Below are 19,278 nucleotides of genomic sequence, written 5' to 3' on the forward strand. Positions count from 1 at the left end.
AAAACTATTTGGAAATATATCATTTGTTTAAACACTAAAACTTACGGTAGATTGCATGCTCGAAAAGTTCTATAATGGTATCAATCATCAAATATCCTTTTGACACTAACAACATGCTTGAAGCACTAAGCACAAACTGTAAGATGCAATTTGCACCATATTTATACCACCCTAAAATTAACATAGAATGGAAATAATGGTGTATTTATTTGGATTGTAGATTTTGGTAGATATTTTTAGAAGTGTGATTGTGGATTTATATAATCTAACATATTTCAAACTTTACGTATATAGGCTACATGACACATCAAAGGCTACACAAGCTAGGAAAGAGAAGATTGGTCAACACCATCTTCACTCTGGTGGATATATGAAAATTCACTCATGCATTGTAAGTAGCAATAAATGAAATTTCATGTTTGTTTTTTATATAAAATTACAAACAAGAAATATATTCAATATTGACTATATTATGCAAAAAATACATGGCATTGAATTTAATCTAGCACCCACAGAATAGGACAAAAAAATTAGCTTCAAGCAAGGCTATAAAGTAATGGTTACCCACCACCACACAGATTCAAGTGGCCAAAGAGATGTAGAAGATTTTGGTGTATCGATTCACACACAAGTAAATTTAAGCTTAATGAATAATAACAAAAATTGAGAACTTCATGAGAAATAATCTATTTCATGTTATTTTAAAAAATGACGAAAGCATGGATCCTACACATGCCAAAGGCCTTAATGTTCATCACAATGAGACAAGTACATATTCAATTTCTATTAAAAATTAATTATGTAATTATTAATAAATTTTAATATCTTAAATTGCAATTGGTGTAACCTTTATGAGATAATTTTTGAGTATGTAAAGTGTGATGTTAGTGTTGAGAATTTTGAGGTTGGGGATGAAAAAAATGTGAGAGTAGATGATGTGGCCCTATTAGGTAAAGAAAAATCCCTGTTATGTTCTTTAGATTAAAGAAATACTTACAACATTTTTTTTTAATTTACAATTAAACCCCTTTATTTCTTATTCTAGGGGCACATCAACCTTATAAAAAAAAAAGAGGAAGCCTAATGTCATAAGATCGTAACCACAAGAGCCACAAAAGAATGTCAAAGATAGTCATGATGTGCCTATTAGCCTTTATCTTCAATAAAAGTAAAAACAAAAGAAGAAATGAATGTTTAAAAACTTGATTGATGATGAATGTCTTGATGAATTTTTATGAATGTTTCTTATTAATGAATTTTATACCATGTTATTGAATATTGTTATGTGATTATAATGATTGACATGATCACAAATTATTGATGAATATTTATAGGTATTAATGAATTATATGTTGTGTTAATGAATGTCATGTGAATATAATGATTGATGTGTTCACACATTATTGATGAATGTTTATACACATTAATTAATTTTATGGCATGTTAATGAATGTTATGTGATTATAATGATTCAATGATATACTTCTAAAATTAATGAATTCGATATTTGCTTAGTTGTTTACCTTGTTAAATAGAGAATATGAAATATTCTTCAAACCAAGTGAAGCTCAAACTAAACCTATCAAAACTAAACATTAATATATGGTCCCATCAGTTCCTCCCAAGTGCCTTGCCAACTTGACACTTGAATAAACCTTCACCTAAATCTCATCATACCACCTTCTAAATATGATCATATGGATTAAACTCATTTGTTGATTACAAAGGCTTTCTGAATAAACTCCCAATGGAAGCTTCATCATTTCCATCATAATCTTATTTGAATGTCATACTGTGATTATGGCATAATGGAGACACATTATTTCACTAATTGATCATGATTTTATTGTATTTGGTTGCAGAGTACTAAATAGCAAAACTGAAAACTTAAGCTAGAGTGCTTGAGTATGATAATGATACTTGAGGTTTGTTACTGCACTAACAATACCTTTTATTAATTTATGATCTAGTTAAAACATTAGTGGTTCTAATTTCCCTGTTAAAAGCATTTTAGTTATAAATTATTTTTGTATCATGTCATTATTGTCTCTCACATGCATTATTATCATTATTATAGATGGGGATGCTTGAAATTTTAAGTCTCCAACACAGTACTTACTTTTAGTGGGTGAAAATTGCAAGTTCTAGGTGAATGCCTTAAAATGGCCTTAACATAAGTACATTTTTTGTTGAGAAACTTTTGCCTTCCCAAAAGATTGCTAAAGTTGTTCAGCAACAAAAATTGTTGCATGACAACTTTTTATTATTATCAATTTTATAATTTTTATTGATTCTCACTCTAAATGCCTTCAAATTCCTACAATATGCATGTCAAAACATTTAAGACTCCTAATCTACATAAAAAATGCATATATTAATATCATTTAATTAATTTTTAATGATAAATTTTATATAGATATTTCTATTTAATATTTGTAATGTTTATTTGGAAATTATGTTTTCTCATAGGAACCAACAATGGAGAACTACCATTGGAATATAGATTTCCCACTACTAAGTGCCATGTTGTTGGTGTAAAGAGTTGGAACTCACATAAAGTATGGTTAACTACCAATGCAAGTGAGAGGCAAGGACTTAATCACAAATAATATCTTGGGAAATGAAGCTTGTTAGTGTCCAAATAAACTTTAACATTTCCATAGTTCACTCATGCAATACACCTATCATAATTAATATTATTCAAAACAAGTCATTGATGTGATGAGGATTTTATTACATGTACGCTTTGCATTTTCAATTAAGTTGAAGTGTTAATATCTCTATGTATATTAATGGGTAAATGATATTGAATAGTGTCATTACTTTATAATAATTATATATGATGGTGAGTGTAATTATTTTTAGATTGGGGAATAGTTTATAGTTCAAGAACCTCAATAGATATCTGACATAGTAGGTAATGGTACCTATTTGGAAACATACAATGAGATGGACAAGAATTTAAAGGTCCAAAATTCACACATACATTGTGAAATTTGAATGTATCCATCATAATTAGACTTTGGTATGCTCACAATTTAATTTTCTAAGGATCCTATTGAGTGGATTAAGATGGAATTAGTGATGCATTTATTATTTGGCATGGTAAAACTTGTGACAAATTGTATGATCCCAACTTCAAGCTACAAACAAGAGGCTTGTAGTGTCCTCAAGAAAATCCAGATCTTTGTGTTCATCTCCTTCCACTCTTTTCCTTTTAGGTTTCCTCATCACATCAATAACTTTACAATCACTTGAACACAACTTCAACCCTTTTTTTCCAACTTAATCACCACCTATATTATTTTAATTCATTTGGGATATATTGGTATTTTATGTGACATTTGCCTAATGTCTGCAATCAACTATTGTTGTGATTGCATAAATTGTTGCATTATTTCCTATTGTCCACATTAAAAATTGCTCAATATATTTTCCACAATAGGATGGTAAATCTCCTCTTGGTCCTTTCCTAAGGACTCTCATTACCCAAACCACCATGCAAGTCCTTGAATCAATTTAAATTATTTCTTTAAGTAGTTGTCATGTCATTAAAAACTAAGTGGAAATGTTTTTTATTTTCTCTTTTTTTGCATATTATTTGGACCTATCACTAGCATATATTATTGTCCAATCTGGCATGATTTTGTCTTTGATACCACTGTAAACCTCATCATTGAATTTTTCCAATTTTTTTTATGGACCTTTGTCATGTTTCTGAGAACATAACTACTCCTTGTTTCTAGGGATGTGCATTTTAGATTCTCAATTTTGTGTGTTTGATTACAATGATCTAATGTCATGTTTCTAAGTTTGATGCAAACTATACTTCTCATGTCCAACAAAGATCCCATATTATTCTAGAAAGCCTAGAAATAGCATTTGTAGCTCTGGTATTTAAAATTAGAATGCTATTACATTTTGCAATATTATTAGAAATGTTCCAAACACCTATTTAAATTAATAATACAAATTATATCAACAAATTGAATCTTCAAATGAACTCCTCAATTTTATATTTCTCTATCTAACTCCCATAGATAATATAGTGACTTAAATTTCTTCTCATGAGGAAATACATCCCTATTATAAACTATATTTCTCCTTAAATGAAGTGTGTTCTTGTAGACATTGGAATTTCACTTCAGATCATCAAAACCCCTCAAAGTAATGTCAACATTTACTTTTTTCATTCAAGACTACTGTCAACCTTTGAATTCTTCTCACACCAACAGGAAGAAGATGTGTCCCTAGCCTTGAAGGGCTTCTATAATAATCTTTCCATCATATATGACTTTGTTTTTACTCATCAATTGCATCCACCAATCTTGGATAACATTCATGGCAACATAATATTGATTCTTGGCATTAAACAGTAACCCTATCCATGCAATCATTTGAGAAATCCTTCTAACACCAATGCAAAAGGATTTGACCAAGATATAAGTCATACACAGTTATAAAGCCATTCTTGTAAAAGGACTTGATCCATATGTTTGAACCATCTAACAAGTATGCAAACTTTTTGATGTAGTAAGCGTTCTTGACTTCATATGATTTTATTAGCCTAATATATAGTGAGAATATTTGATTTTTTTTTTTTTTAAACTCTAGTTGTCATTGATATTTCTACAAGGCTTGTTATCAATGGTATGACAAAATCATAGAAACAACTCTAGCTATTGTTGATATTTCAATGAGGCTTGTCATCAATGGTATGACAAACTTGTTGAAAAAACTTTGTTTTTCATCAATATTTTGATGAGGTCTATCATCAATGGGATGAAAAACTCATAGAAACAACTCTGACTATCATCAATATTTGGACAAGACCTATTGCCAATGGTATGACATACTTGTCTAAACAACTCTAGCTAGCGTCGATATTTTGATATTTCATACTAGTTGTCAAATGATGCCCTGTAAGATAGATGAGGATGATTTTTGACAAAGTGGTCCATCGATAAATTGGAAGGCATGGATTTTGTCAAAATTTTGACAAAATTATAGCGATGTCATTTTTTGATGTTTAAGCATCGAACTTTTGACCACCCTGCCCCAAAAAATAGGTCCAAATTTACTAGTGTATGGATAGCTAGGGGTGAAACTACAAGAAAAAATTTTGATCCAACATGCATGGCACCCAGATGGAGTTAAAAGTGGACCTGATGACCAATAAGGAGGTTTCATGTGGTACATAGTTTGAGGCACTCCTAGAATTTGCAACTTTGCAGCAATTTGGGTGCAGTTAAGGATAACCATAAAGAAGTAGAGAAAAGGTTAGTTAACCACTAGGTGTGACATCTTTGGTTGATTCTCATAGTTATAATTAAGGGCATAGATGAGGAGATAAGGGTTTTCACAAATTCTTGGCAGTTAGTCAGAAATTAAAGTTTAAGGTGGAGATGTGGAGATCGCAATTATCTCCACATCTTGATGGTTAGAGGCTAGTGGAGATTAGAGGAGGAGAAGTAGAGAAATTGTGTCATGTGGCAAGGAGGTGTTCACTGGGTGATGAGGTGGTAGATCTGGTCTATAAGCTAATGACACATGGCACTTATTAGGTAGTAAACTAAATGTTTGACCAAGGTAGAGTTGGGGAGATATTCAAAGTTTGGAATATTAAAACATTTAAAATAATATATCTAGCCTATGTGCATTCCAAGAGTTTGAAATATTTAAATAAACTTGGGATGTATTGTATAGTTCAGACTATGTCTTTTTTGAAATATTTTGAATATTAAAATAGTTTGTTCATGGCCAAGGGCTTGAGATCTTGAAATGCATGCCAAGGGTCTCATTTTTATCTGAAATAATAAAGTAGCATATATCAATGAAAGGGGAGAAAACAAAATTTCTAATTTTGTAGTCAAAATATGTGCAAGTTCAACCAGGCAGAAGTTATAGGAAAATTTGTGAAAACAAGGGCATTATCAATAGAAGAAGTATTTTTCATGATGGAGCTTTAGATTTAGTTAAAAGAATTAAAATAGAGAAGTTAGTTGGCTACAAATTTGGGGGAAAATGTTCCTAGGTTTATTGTTATGCATCTAAAGCTATTTGGCATGTATTTGGGCATTAGATTCAACATCTTTTGTAGTTGATTCTTTCTTCATCATTTTGGCAGTTTCAAGCATTTTTTAAACAAAATGAGAAGATCTAATTTTCAATTGAAGGAAGACATAAGAGAGAGGTTATACATCAGTAGATCAAAATTCTTCAATTGGACAAATGGTAGCATCATAGAAAATTTGGGATTTCTTTCATTCTATTTATTCTCTTCTCTTCACATTCTTTAGGGTTGGTGGTTTCTAGTTCTAGACTATTGAGTAGAGCTCTAACTGTGTACACCACTTCCTTAGCATATTCCTTTATATATGAAAATCATTAATGGATTTTTAGAGATAGTTCTAGTCTATTCAGTAGTTTCATGAGTTGTTTTCATGCTTCCTTTATGTATTTATTTCAAGGAAATGAATAAAATGCAGCAATGAGTTTATCTTCAATCAGATTCTTATATCATGTTTATATTATTTGAAATTTTTTGTGGTTTGTGAAAAAACAACACAAACCTAGTTGTAATGTGTTCTAGGTTGTATGTTTTGGTATATTATTCTTCTGATTCAAGGGGTCATGTAAATTCTTGATTTATCATCATAGGGTTATAGATTTCATGAAGGCATTGGTTGAGTATGAGATTTAGTTTTGATGTAGATGTCTAATTCACAAAGTGATAGGATGGATCTAGAGTCTTGATATATGAGATATATTACTGATATCAAAGCATTTATGTCTATAATTTATGGAATTTCTCAATATAACAGACATTGATTAGCTATAGGATCTATATGTTTTGTTTCTCATATCTTGGTTATTCTAAAATAGATCAATTATCATTTTCCCTTTCTATTTAGGAGCTAAAAGGATTTCTCCTCCCTTAGCTTATCAAGTTCATAGGTCATGTTATTGGCTATTTCATGTCTTTTTTATTTACATAAGCATAAAAGATTCAATTTTTTTCATCTACTAATTATAGATTCAAATTTATGGTTTTAGCAACTGGTCACATAATAGAATCTATAGGTTCACCCACCTATGTCTCGTAGAGCCTAGAGAAGAAGAAAGAGTAGAGCCATATAGTTGGTCCTGATGTCTGAAGAGGTATGTTGAACATAGGAATTAGCTACCTCTAGATGTATTTATTCATATCATTGGATTATTTAAAAAACTATAAATTCAAGAGCCAACACAATATATTATGCCTTAGGTGTACTGTAATAAATACAATTTTGTTTCTTTCTACACCAAGAAACCAATCTTCCTCCAAGAAGAAATACTCTACCACTTGTGCTTTTTCTATCATTCATATTGCCTACCCAATACACATCATTATATGCACATAGAGTGAAATCACTCAATATATCATACCAAATTCCAAAGTTAGATGTCCTTTCAAATATTTAAATATCCTCTTTACTACTACATAATGATACTTTTTAGGATCGTTTTGAAATCTAGCTATTATCCCAACCACATTTTCTATATTTGGTGTGGTGTGAGTCAGATATTGCAAACCTCCAATCATGGATCTATACTTCTTTTGATCAACTATAGGTGTCCCATCCTTGCTAGATAAATTGTGACAAGTTATCCTAGGTATACGAATAGGCTTACAACTTTCTAATCTAAATCTCTTCAACAAATATTTCAAGTACTTAGCTTGTGAAATAAAATACCACCACTACTATACACAATTTTCAATCCAATGAAAAACTTCATTTCTTCTATCATGCTCATTTCAAACTAATTCTTCATTTCTTCAGCAAAATTATCACTTGCTTCATCATTATCTCCAAATATGATGTCATCAACAAATATTACTAGTATCAGCAAACCATTCTTAATTTCTTTCAAATACAAGTTACTATCTATTATACCTTTAGAAAATCTAAGTGTTTTTTCCAAATAGTTGTCCAATCTTGCATACCAAGTTTTAGGTGGTTGCTTTAGATCATATAGATCTTTGCTTAGTCTATATACCATATCTTTGTCTTTTATTAGAGGAAAACCTTCAAGCTACTCAATATATACCTTTTCTTCAAGTTCTCCATTCTGAAAGGCTGATTTAACATCCATCTAATACACTTCTTCCTTCATTGCTTGAGTCTAATGATCATTTTTACATACCTCTAATACATTGTTAGGTTCAACTTGAGAAATAAAACATAATTCACATGCTTCTTCATTTACCTAATTTATGTCTCTTCTCCTAATGATCCAGTTAGGAGGATGATTCTTTGATATACTTTTACTAGTAGTTGTCAACTCAACTCTTTCTTCTACACTAGGCTCAAATCTCTACTCTTCAATGTGATTCCCATTCTACAACTCATTGTTAGTATCAATGATAACTTCTAGATTCTCTTGGTTATCCTTTAGAACAACAATAGTTAAAAAAGCTATCTCTTATATTACTTCATTTTTCTTAACCATTTCAAGCTCATTATCTTTATCATCGTAGTCATTCAAGAATCTTTCTATACTTATTTTAAATTATTCATCTCCATTAGCATGAGAACTCTTTCTAGATTATCTTACTCAATTAGGACATCTAGATGAAAAAGGACCAAAATCTTTACATGTAAAACAACCAAAAACTTTCATTCCTTCTGGCTCTCTTTGTTGGAGACAATTGATTAATTGTGCGTTGTCTTTGATGTTACACAAATGTCATATCATTATCACTTGGTATATGTTGAGCTGATGCAGGAGCATCTAGAGGTATAAGGGCAATCCTGTGTCACCCAAAAAAATGTACTTAGACTTAGTTTCTGTTTCATGTCTTTACATTTTTGAATACCCATTTGGGTCAAATAAAAGTTCCAACTCTCACAGTTCCACTATCAGTGTGTTTGAAAATCTTGAAAAAATAGGAGCATGCAATTTGGCCATCATTTTGGTGACCTAGAAGGTTTGAATTGGCCAAATGAATGTAATTGTGATTTAGAGCATTCCAGAAAAAGAATCAGGTCAAAAGGCCCCACGGTTTGAAAGTTATTGCAATTTTTTGAGTTTTGGAGACCTCCTAAGAATGCTTCAAAGTCAGGTTTGGGGCATTAAATGACCTCAAAAAGGGTCAAAAAATGGGGGACGAGTGAAGCTATCCATAGGGCTATAGAGTGCTTCAAGAGCTTTCTGAAAATGTAAACGGTTCGTCAATCGGAGCTACGGTTCAAAAGTTATGCCTCCCGAAAGTTTGGCTACCATTTCTGGATTCTTCTAGATTTGCACTGACTTCTAACGTAGCTTCTAGAACCTTCTATTTTTTTGCTGGATGCCTACTAGAACTTTCTAGAATGTACTCCTAGTCCTTAACCCTCTGGGGTCTATTTAAGGAGATTTCTGGCATTGTAAAAGGCAGTTCGGAGTGGAGTTTGAGAGGAGGTGCTAAAAGGAGAAATATTTTCCAGATTTATGCTATTGTAAGCCCTTAGGGCATGTTCTGAAGATTATTTTCTCTGTACTATTTGTACTAGCTTATTTTCTCAGTTAATATAATTTTCCCTTTCTATTGGTTCCATTCTGTTCTTGGGTCTTGTCCCCATCAAGTGGTATCAGAGCGAGTTTTCTTGAGTGTGTAGACAGAGTACCAACTGTGAGGCAGTTTGCACCAGGACTGTGTGGTTGTGGGTTCGAGTTAGAAGATGCCTCCATGAAGAGAACGTGGAAGAAGGGCCAGAGCTATTGATCCTGAGGAGGTTAGAGCCCTCCAGAGGCAGGTACAAGCATTGCAAGAGGAGCTTCGTAGAGGAGCAAATGTTGCCGCAGGTGACAATAGTGAGGATGACAATGAAGAGGAAGTAATGGGACCAGAAGAGGAAGTTGACGGGGAAGTTCTAAATCCTATAGAGGAAAGGATTTTTAGGGCCATTACTAAGTTTGGGAAAAGACCTACAATTGAATGGGTATATTTTCAGGAAATCTAAAACTAGATGAGTTGATCGATTGGATCAATGAACTGGAAGACTACTTTGAGTATGAGGATATAAGGGACCCAGATAGGGTTAAGTTTGCAAAGGCCAAACTAAAAGGCCATGCCAAAATCTGGTGGGAAGAGGTTCAACTGGAAAGACTTAGAAGAGGAAAGGAGAAGATCACAAGATGGGATCACATGGTGGACAAATTGAAGAAGCAGTTCATTCCTGTGGACTACGAGCTTGATCTATTTAAGAAGATGCATGGGTTAAAGCAAGTAGGAAGATCAGTCCAAGAATATACAGAGGAGTTTTATCGACTCTTGATTAGAGTGGGGCATGCAGAAGCAAATAAGGAGAAGGTTTCTCATTATATCAGTGGGTTGCAACCTAGCATCCAGGAGGAATTAAGTCTGGTAAGAATGAACAGCATTGAAGAAGCATACCAGTTTGTCCTACGAGTTGAAGAGAAGCTAAGTAAAAGGTTTGAAGGAAGACAAAGAGGGCACGGTCAAGGAGGAAGGGGAAGCGGTAGATCATCTAGAGGCCGCAATGAAACCCAAAAGAAAAATGAAGATGTGGGTACTAGCAGAAACTAGAGGAATGAGGGTTTCAACCGCTCCCATGATCAAGACTTTGGAAATCAAAGAGGAAGAGGTAGAGGACTTGGACAAGGAAGAGGAGGCTTCCATGGAACCTGTTTCCATTGCAATGAAGAAGGTCATTGTGCCTTTGAATGCCCTCAACGACAAGGAAGGACAGATAGGAGAGCTGAGGGCCAAGTTAGGGTTGCTCATGTGGATGAGGATGCACAATCATCACATTCAAAGGATGCAAAAAGAGGAGAGACCTTGGTAAATGAAAGAGTCCTACTAAGTGGTGAGAATGAACCAGGACAATGAAGGAGTTTGTTTCATACCAGATGCAAGTGTGAGGATAAATTTTGTGATGTGATCATTGATGGTGGTAGCACTGATAACCTGGTATCAGAAGAGATGGTCTCTAAGTTGAAGCTCAAGAGGGAGAAACATCCCCAGTCCTATCAGATTTCTTGGGTAAAAGATGATCATAAGGTCCTGGTAAGTGAAAAATGTTTAGTAAAATTCAAAATTGGGAGTTACCATGATGAAGTTCTCTGTGATGTTATTTCGATGGATGTTTTCCATCTATTGTTGGGTAGACCATGGCAGTTTGATAGACATGCAATACATTATGGACATGCAAACACATACTCTCTGACAAAGGATGGAGTTCACCACAAATTGAAACCCATGAAAAAGGAAGGTGAAAAGGTATGTAGCAGTGCTAGGATTTGTCTTGTTGATGGAAGGAAGTTTTTAGATGGCATGAAACATCAACATATATGCTATGCTTTGATTCCTAGGAAAGATAAAGAAGGTAGTAGTGAAATACCATTTGAAGTTTCAGATTTACTAGGGGAATTTGGAGATATTATCTCTGATAATGTTCCAGATGGATTGCCACCAGTAAGGCAAATCAGTCATCAGATAGATCTGATTCCAGGAGCTAGTTTGCCTAACAAGGCTGCTCACAGGATGACTCCTACTAAAATAGAGGAGCTAAATAGACAGGTTCAGGAGTTGTTGAGGAAGGGCTTGATTCGAGAGAGACTGAGTCCATGTGCAGTACCTGTAGTACTTGCACCAAAGAAGGATGGAGAGTGGAGGATGTGTATAGATTCTCGAGCTATAAATAGGATAATCATCAAGTACTGGTTTCCTTTACCAAGGATGGATGATCTTATGGACTGCTTGAGTGGAGCTCAGTACTTCACAAAGATAGATCTGAAGAGTGGCTATCATCAGATATGGATTCGAGAAGGAGATGAGTGGAAAATAGCCTTCAAGACCAAGGAGGGTCTTTATGAGTGGTTAGTCATGCCCTTTGGATTGACGAATGCCCCAAGCACCTTCATGGGGCTCATGAATGAGGTACTTAAGAAGTTCTTGGGAAAATTTGTTATTGTCTATTTGAATGATATTTTAATTTTCAGCAAGACTTTGGAAGAACATTTACTGCATATTCGTAGTGTCCTTGAAAGGCTAAAGGAATAGAAACTATTAATTAATCTAAAGAAGTGTGTCTTTGCAAAAATGGAGTTAGTCTATTTGGGATTTGTTATATCACCTGAAGGTCTCAAAATGGATCCAGAGAAGGTAAAAGCCATCTTGGAATGGCCTACTCTAAGGTCTACTACTGAGGTAAGATCATTTCATGGTCTAGTTCATTTTTATAGGATGTTTATTAAGAATTTCAGTGGCATATGTGCACCCCTAACTGATACAATAAGAGGGGATAGAAAAGAGTTCAAATGGACTGCGACAGCTATGAGAAGTTTTGAATTGCTGAAGAAGAAGGTGACAAAATAACCTGTGTTGGCACTTCCAAATTTTAGAAAAGTGTTCCAAGTGGATTGTGATGCTAGTGGCAGTGCTATTGGGGTTGTATTAAGCCAAGAAGGGAAGCCTATTGCATATTTTAGTGAAAAATTGAATGATGCAAAGAAGAAGTATTATGTTTATGATCAAGAATTCTATGCAATAGTTTAGGCCTTAAAGAAATGGAGGCATTATTTATTGCCAAAGGAATTTTTTTTGTATACTAATCATCAGGCATTACAGTAGCTAAATAGCCAAGGTAAATTGAATCAGAGGCATATGAAGTGGGTAGAATTCTTGCAGAGTTATACATTTGTGTTGAAGCATAGAAGTGGAAAATCTAACAGGGTTGCAGATGCACTAAGTAGGAGACAGTCACTTCTTATAGTAATGCAGGTCGAAGTAGTTGGGTTTGATGAACTCAAGAATTTGTATCCTTAGGATCCTGATTTTGCTAAAGCATGGAAAGCTTATAAAGAGCCTGTTGCTATAGATAGAACAAAGTGGTTAGATTATTTGATTCAGGATGGCATGTTGTTCAAAGGTAGTCAATTGTGCATTCCAAGGAGTTCCATGAGGGAAAATCTGATTAAGGAGAAACACAGTGGAGGGATGGTACGACATTTTGGTCAAGATAAGACCATTTCCATTCTTAGAGAACATTATTTTTGGCCTCAAATTACACAGGATGTGAAGAAGTTTGTACAGAGTTGCCAGGTTTGTCAAGTTGCCAAGGGGTTTAGTCAAAATACTAGCCTATATCAGCCATTGCATGTTTCATCAAGGCCATGGGAGGACATAAATATGGATTTTGTTCTTGGATTGCCAAGGACACAAAGGGGTAATGACTCATTATTCGTGGTGGTTGATAGGTTCTCCAAAATGGCACATTTCATTCCATGCCACAAAACTCATGATGTTGTCCATATTGTAGACTTATTTTTCAAAGAGGTGGTAAGACTACATGGTCTTCCAAGGAGTGTAGTTTCTGACAGAGATACTAAATTTGTGGGGTATTTCTGGAGGACATTGTGGAAGAAGTTGAGAACAGACTTGAAATTTAGTTCCACGCATCACCCACAGACGAATGGCCAAACAGAAGTGGTAAATAGAAGCCTGGGCAATTTTCTGAGATGTTTAGTTGGAGATATGACCAAGGGATGGGATTTGATTCTACCACAGGCAGAGTTTTCTTATAATAACTCTGTAAATAGGAGTATTGGAAAATCACCATTTCAAATTGTATATGAGAATAGCCCAAGGACTGCACCAAAATTGAGGAAGATAGAACAAGGGGAGAGGACAAGTGCTGAAGCTGAGGAATTTTCTAAACATATCAAGCGTCTACATGAGGAGGTTCAAGCACACATTATCAAGATGAATCAAGAATATAAAGCTAGGGCTGATCAAAGGAGAAGACATAAGGAATTCCAAGTAGGGGATATAGTCATGGTGCGCTTATGAAAAGAAAGATTTCCAGCCGGTACTTACAATAAACTAAAAATGAAGAAATTTGGCCCTTGCAAAATTTTGAAGAAACATGACTCAGGAAATGCATATGAAGTGGGGCTGCCATATGGTATTCAAATTTCTCCCATTTTCAACATTGCAGATTTAACAGAGTATCATGATGATGGTGTAGATGAGGAGCTGGTGTTAGAGCCATGTCCAATTCCTGCTTCTAAGAAGGAGGAGATAGAAGACATTCTAGATCATCGTGTGGGTAGGAGTACCAAAAACAGGCAGTATGAAGAGTATTTGGTCAAATGGAAAGGACGGCCAATCGAGGACTCAACTTGGATTTCAGCAGCTAAGGTTTCCCATTTGGGATTTCCTCTACCATCCATCAAGTGATAGGGTCACTTTTCAATCTACCCTGGGTGTCTGATGCAGGAGCATCCAGAGGTATAAGGGCAATCCTGTGTCACCCAAAAAAATGTACTTAGACTTAGTTTCTATTTCATGTCTTTACATTTTTGGATACCCATTTGGGTCAAATAAAGGTTCCAACTCTCACAGTTCCACTATCAGTGTGTTTGAAAATCTTGAAAAAATAGGAGCATGCAATTTGGCCATCATTTTGGTGACCTAGAAGCTGTGAATTGGCCAGATGAATGTAATTGTGATTTAGAGCATTCCAGAAAAAGAATCAGGTCAAAAGGCCCCACGGTTTGAAAGTTATTACAGTTTTTAGAGTTTTGGAGACCTCCTAAGAATGCTTCAAAGTCAGGTTTGGGGCATTAAATGACCTCAAAAAGGGTCAAAAAATGGGGGACGAGTGAAACTGGTCCATAAGGCTATAGAGCGCTTCAAGATCTTTCCAAAAATGTAAACGGTTCGTCAATCAGAGCTACGGTTCAAAAGTTATGCCTCCCGAAAGTTCGGCTACCATTTTCAAATTCTTCTAGATTTGCACCGACTTCTAAGGCAGCTTCTGGAACCTTCTATTTTGTCGATGGATGCCTACTAGCACTTTCTAGAATGTACTCCTAGTCCTTAACCCTCTGGGGTCTATTTAAGGAGATTTTTGGCATTGTAAAAGGCAGTTCGGAGTGGAGTTTGAGAGGAGGTGCTAAAAGGAGAAATATTCTCCAGATTTATGCTATTGTAAGCCCTTAGGGCATGTTCTGAAGATTATTTTCTCTGTACTATTTGTACTAGCTTATTTTCTCAGTTAATATAATTTTCCCTTTCTATTGGTTCCATTTTGTTCTTGGGTCTTGTCCCCATCATGAGCTCACTTGGGTAGTGAAGATAGTTCTCAGTTTTTACTGAGTGTTCATGTGTTTGCCTAGTTCAAAAGGAAGGGCCTATCAAGTTCACTTGGGTGTCGAAGGAAAAGTTGTAGAAAGCAACTGTTAACCAAGATCACTTGGGTAACAAAGCAAAGTTGTATGGAACCAATGCTAACTGAGCTCACTCAATTGCCAAATTTTTTTGCAAGTTTGTAGTGTTAACTAGGCTTTTGTTGGTTAACAAAGGAAATCATTTATGAGTTAGTTTCTACTAAGCTAGGTCGGCTAATGAAGGATTTTCTTATTTTGTTGTACTAAGCTTAATTGATTTATCTATTGATTCTAAGGTGATGAATATTGATTATTCTAAGTTGTGTTTGAGTCAACTTGACAAAGTGGAAGATATAAGTATAAGGTCAATTTTTTATTTCAAAGTGTGATAGTGCAAGTGATGATGATGTGATTAAAGATCTAATGATGAGAAGAGGAAGTGAATTTGAAAGATAAGAACAATATCATTGTGGAGCAGCAAAGATATATTTGATTAGAAAGGATCAAGTCCAAGCTAGAACAGGGACCTATAATCAGCAAATCAGTTGCATTTAAATTAGGTTATCTCATTGTTACTTTCTAACTATTGTAGCAGTGATCTAAATCTCCTAAGAAAATTGGTTTAATAGCTATTTGCAAATCTTCTAGCAAGGTGGTAATTTCATTGAATTGTTCTCAAAACTTCTAACAAGGCCACTTCTAATAGGGTGATTAATCCTCTAATAGGGTCACACCTAATAGTGTGTTTTGTAACCTTTAATAGAGTTGGCTTCTAACAAGGCTCACTTCAAAAGAGTGAAAAATAGTAACTAGTTGCAATTGGTAGTTTATCCCCAAATTGAGTTTCCACATTAAATCTTGGTGTCAAATGTGTTCATGCTATTTTATTTTATGTGTTTGCAACTAAGTTAAAGTAATGGTAATCACAAATTACATATAAAGTTTTATTTGTTAATCATTTACCGAGCTAATCTAGTTATTATTGAGTTACAACATTCTATGTGTTTATCGAGCTTCAGTAGTATTCAGTTATCTATTTGCATTTTACACTGATATCTAAGGGATCTGGGATTTATTTTTGTAGTAATTGATTCACCCCTCCCCTCTCAATTATTCCTCTTATATTTCCAACAATCGGTATTAGAGCTTTTGGTGCTTTCAAAGAAGGTTTCAAGAACCTAAGCTAAAAATAAAGATGTCTTACAAAAGAGAGATCCCTAACCTAAACAGAGACAATTTTGTAGCATGGCAAGGACTTATGAGGTTACATCTAGCTACCATTAGTGATTTAGGTTTCAAGTATCTTGATGCTGAATACAAGACTCCCAATTGAACTTTATTAGTTGAAGACATTGTTGAAAAGAAGAATCATAATATCATGATGATTGGCATTGCATTTGCTCTTAGTTATGCTAAATTTGATGAGGTAAAGGATCGCAAAATTTCTTTTTGAATGTGGAACAAACTAAAAGATATATATGGAGGAGATGACAATCTTAGAAGAGCCAAAGAAAAAAGCCTTTGAGGATAATTTGATCAAATGAGAATGAGAGAAGATGAAAATATTGCAAAATATGTGGAAAGAATCAAGGCAAGTGTAAGTGCAATCAAAGCATCTGGAGGAGACATTAAGGAGAAAATTGTTGTAAGTAAAGTGCTTAGAAATATTCTTCCTATTTATGCAATTAGAGTTTCTGCTATTCAAGAAAAGTGATGTGATCCAAATAAAAAAATAGGCTTAGATGCTCTAGTTGGAAGATTGACAACTTTTGAATAAGATAACTATGATAACTATGTTCTTGGTTCAAAGAATATTGAATCTACATTTAAAGCTAAACTCTCACTCTGTAGTGCTTGCCCCTGGTTCGTATTTTGTTATCATTGTTGAACTCTTTTAGAGCTAGTTTTATGTTGTTGGTTAGCAGCATTCTTTTGAGATTATTAGATATTGTGCTATGGATTCAGTTTATTATGTGATGAGATCACTTAGACTTTATATTTCATGTATGCATGATGATTATTTTTAGTGATTTTAGTTATTGATGGTTATTACCTAGATAGTTTTTATTATCATGTGTGTTTTTCTTATGGATACTTACCCCATACTTGCATGTGTATGGTGTGCATTTTTGCTTTTGTATGGCGTGTTTGATGTGGTTAAGGAAGGGAGTCGTCGTCACCTACTAGTCGGGATCTACATGATGCACCACTTCCTGCCATTTCCTATTTAGTTAGTATATATTGTGCTTGTACATGCATAGTTTTTATGCAGGTTGCAGGTACTGGGTATCGACTTCCTTAAATTGCCCAAATGAGCGTACCCTATCACATTATCTCAATGATAAGAGAGGGGATATAATTCTCAATTTCAAATCCCAACCCTTTAAGCCATTTGTTCTAATTGAAATTAGAACAAGTATCTGAGTTGAGTACCCTTTGAATACGTTGGATAACGAAATTCGTGATATAAACCCTTGGTTTGATTTTGTATGTATTTTGGCTATGATGGGTTTTCATATTTTTACCTTAAGAGTCTTTGACGTATTTTCTATTAATTAAGCCTAATTAAAAGATTTAATTAATGGTTTAATTAAATAGAAAATTAATATGATATTTTAATATTTATTTTATTTAATTAATTGAGAAATTAAATAAAATAAAATAATTAAATTTGGAAATAAGTTATAAGTTCAAATTTGGAATGTGACAATATTTATTTTAATAATAATATATTTATTGTTCATTTTCAAATAAATGACTAAATAATATTATTATTAAGCTAATAAATATTTTAGCAAACTAAGGTTTGGAAAATAAAATTTAAAAGTGGAAAATATATTTAAAATTATTAAAAGATTCTAAATCTCATGTGATTAAAATATAAATATATTAAGATTGAAAAATGGAGTTATTAAAGTTAGTACATGAGATTTAATAAATAAATTAATTAAATTGGAAAAAGTAAATTAAATATTATATTAATATTTGCTCACATAGGAGTTGGCAATTTCTCGAGAGTTGTCATGTAGACAACACAGGAGTTTGCACTCTAAGAATGCATAAGTTGTCCACACTTAAGAGTTAGCATTTTATTTGAGCACATGGTGTCTACAATCTTATGACTTATCTAGAAGGTTGGAGAAGACTCATGCTTGGTTGTCATGCTTATCTTCTAGTTGTTTCTAGAGACACTCTAGATGCATCTTAGAGGCCTTTAAATAGAGGCTCTCTTAGTGTGTTTGGAAAGCTAAATGGAAGCTACAAGCTTCAAGCTTAATGGAAGCTACAAGCTACAAGCTTAAATGGAAGCTTCAAACCTTACATGCATTGAAGAAGATTCATATGCTTATATATTTTCTACTTGCTTCTATGCTTCTTCTAGCACTTCTAGTTATTTGGAGGATTCGATTGGCTTGGATCTTGGAGGAATTGCGAATGATGGAGAAGGAAGGAATTTTCTATGGACTTCTGAGGCATGACAAATTTAGCATCAGTGTCCAAGTGCACTCGTGATATTTGCATACTCTCTTTGCACTATTTCTCTTCCTATCTTCATCATTTTTATTATATGTGTCTAAATACTCTTTGTGATTGAATTTGCAATTTGAAATTGGAATCTGGTTATGCTATTTGGTTGAGAAGAAAACATTAGAAAACCCTAAATCCAATTAAAGAGAAATTAGATCTAAACGGGTTCGGGTTCGAATTAGAATCAAATTGAGAAAAGTGATTTCAAATTTATAGTTAAACCCATTAGATGGATTAATGGATATGTTTAGAAAACAATTATTTAAAAGGGAAAAATTCTTGTTTAGAAAAGCCTCTAAATCTAAATATATATTCTCCTTTATAAATCTGCATATATATATATATATATATATATATATATATATATATATATATATATATATATATATATATATATATATATATATATATATATATATATATATATATATATATATATATATATATATATATATATATATATATTTTAATGCAGTAATAATTGATAACAAATGTTTTGTGTGTGTGTGTATATATATATATATATATATACACACATATATATATATACTTACATACATATACGTATATACATATATGTATATATTTGTG

The sequence above is a fragment of the Cupressus sempervirens genome, chromosome 1 (assembly GCF_028749045.1).
Source record: "Cupressus sempervirens isolate cs-2001-9-10 chromosome 1, ASM2874904v1, whole genome shotgun sequence".
In the NCBI taxonomy this organism is placed as follows: Eukaryota; Viridiplantae; Streptophyta; class Pinopsida; order Cupressales; family Cupressaceae; genus Cupressus; species Cupressus sempervirens.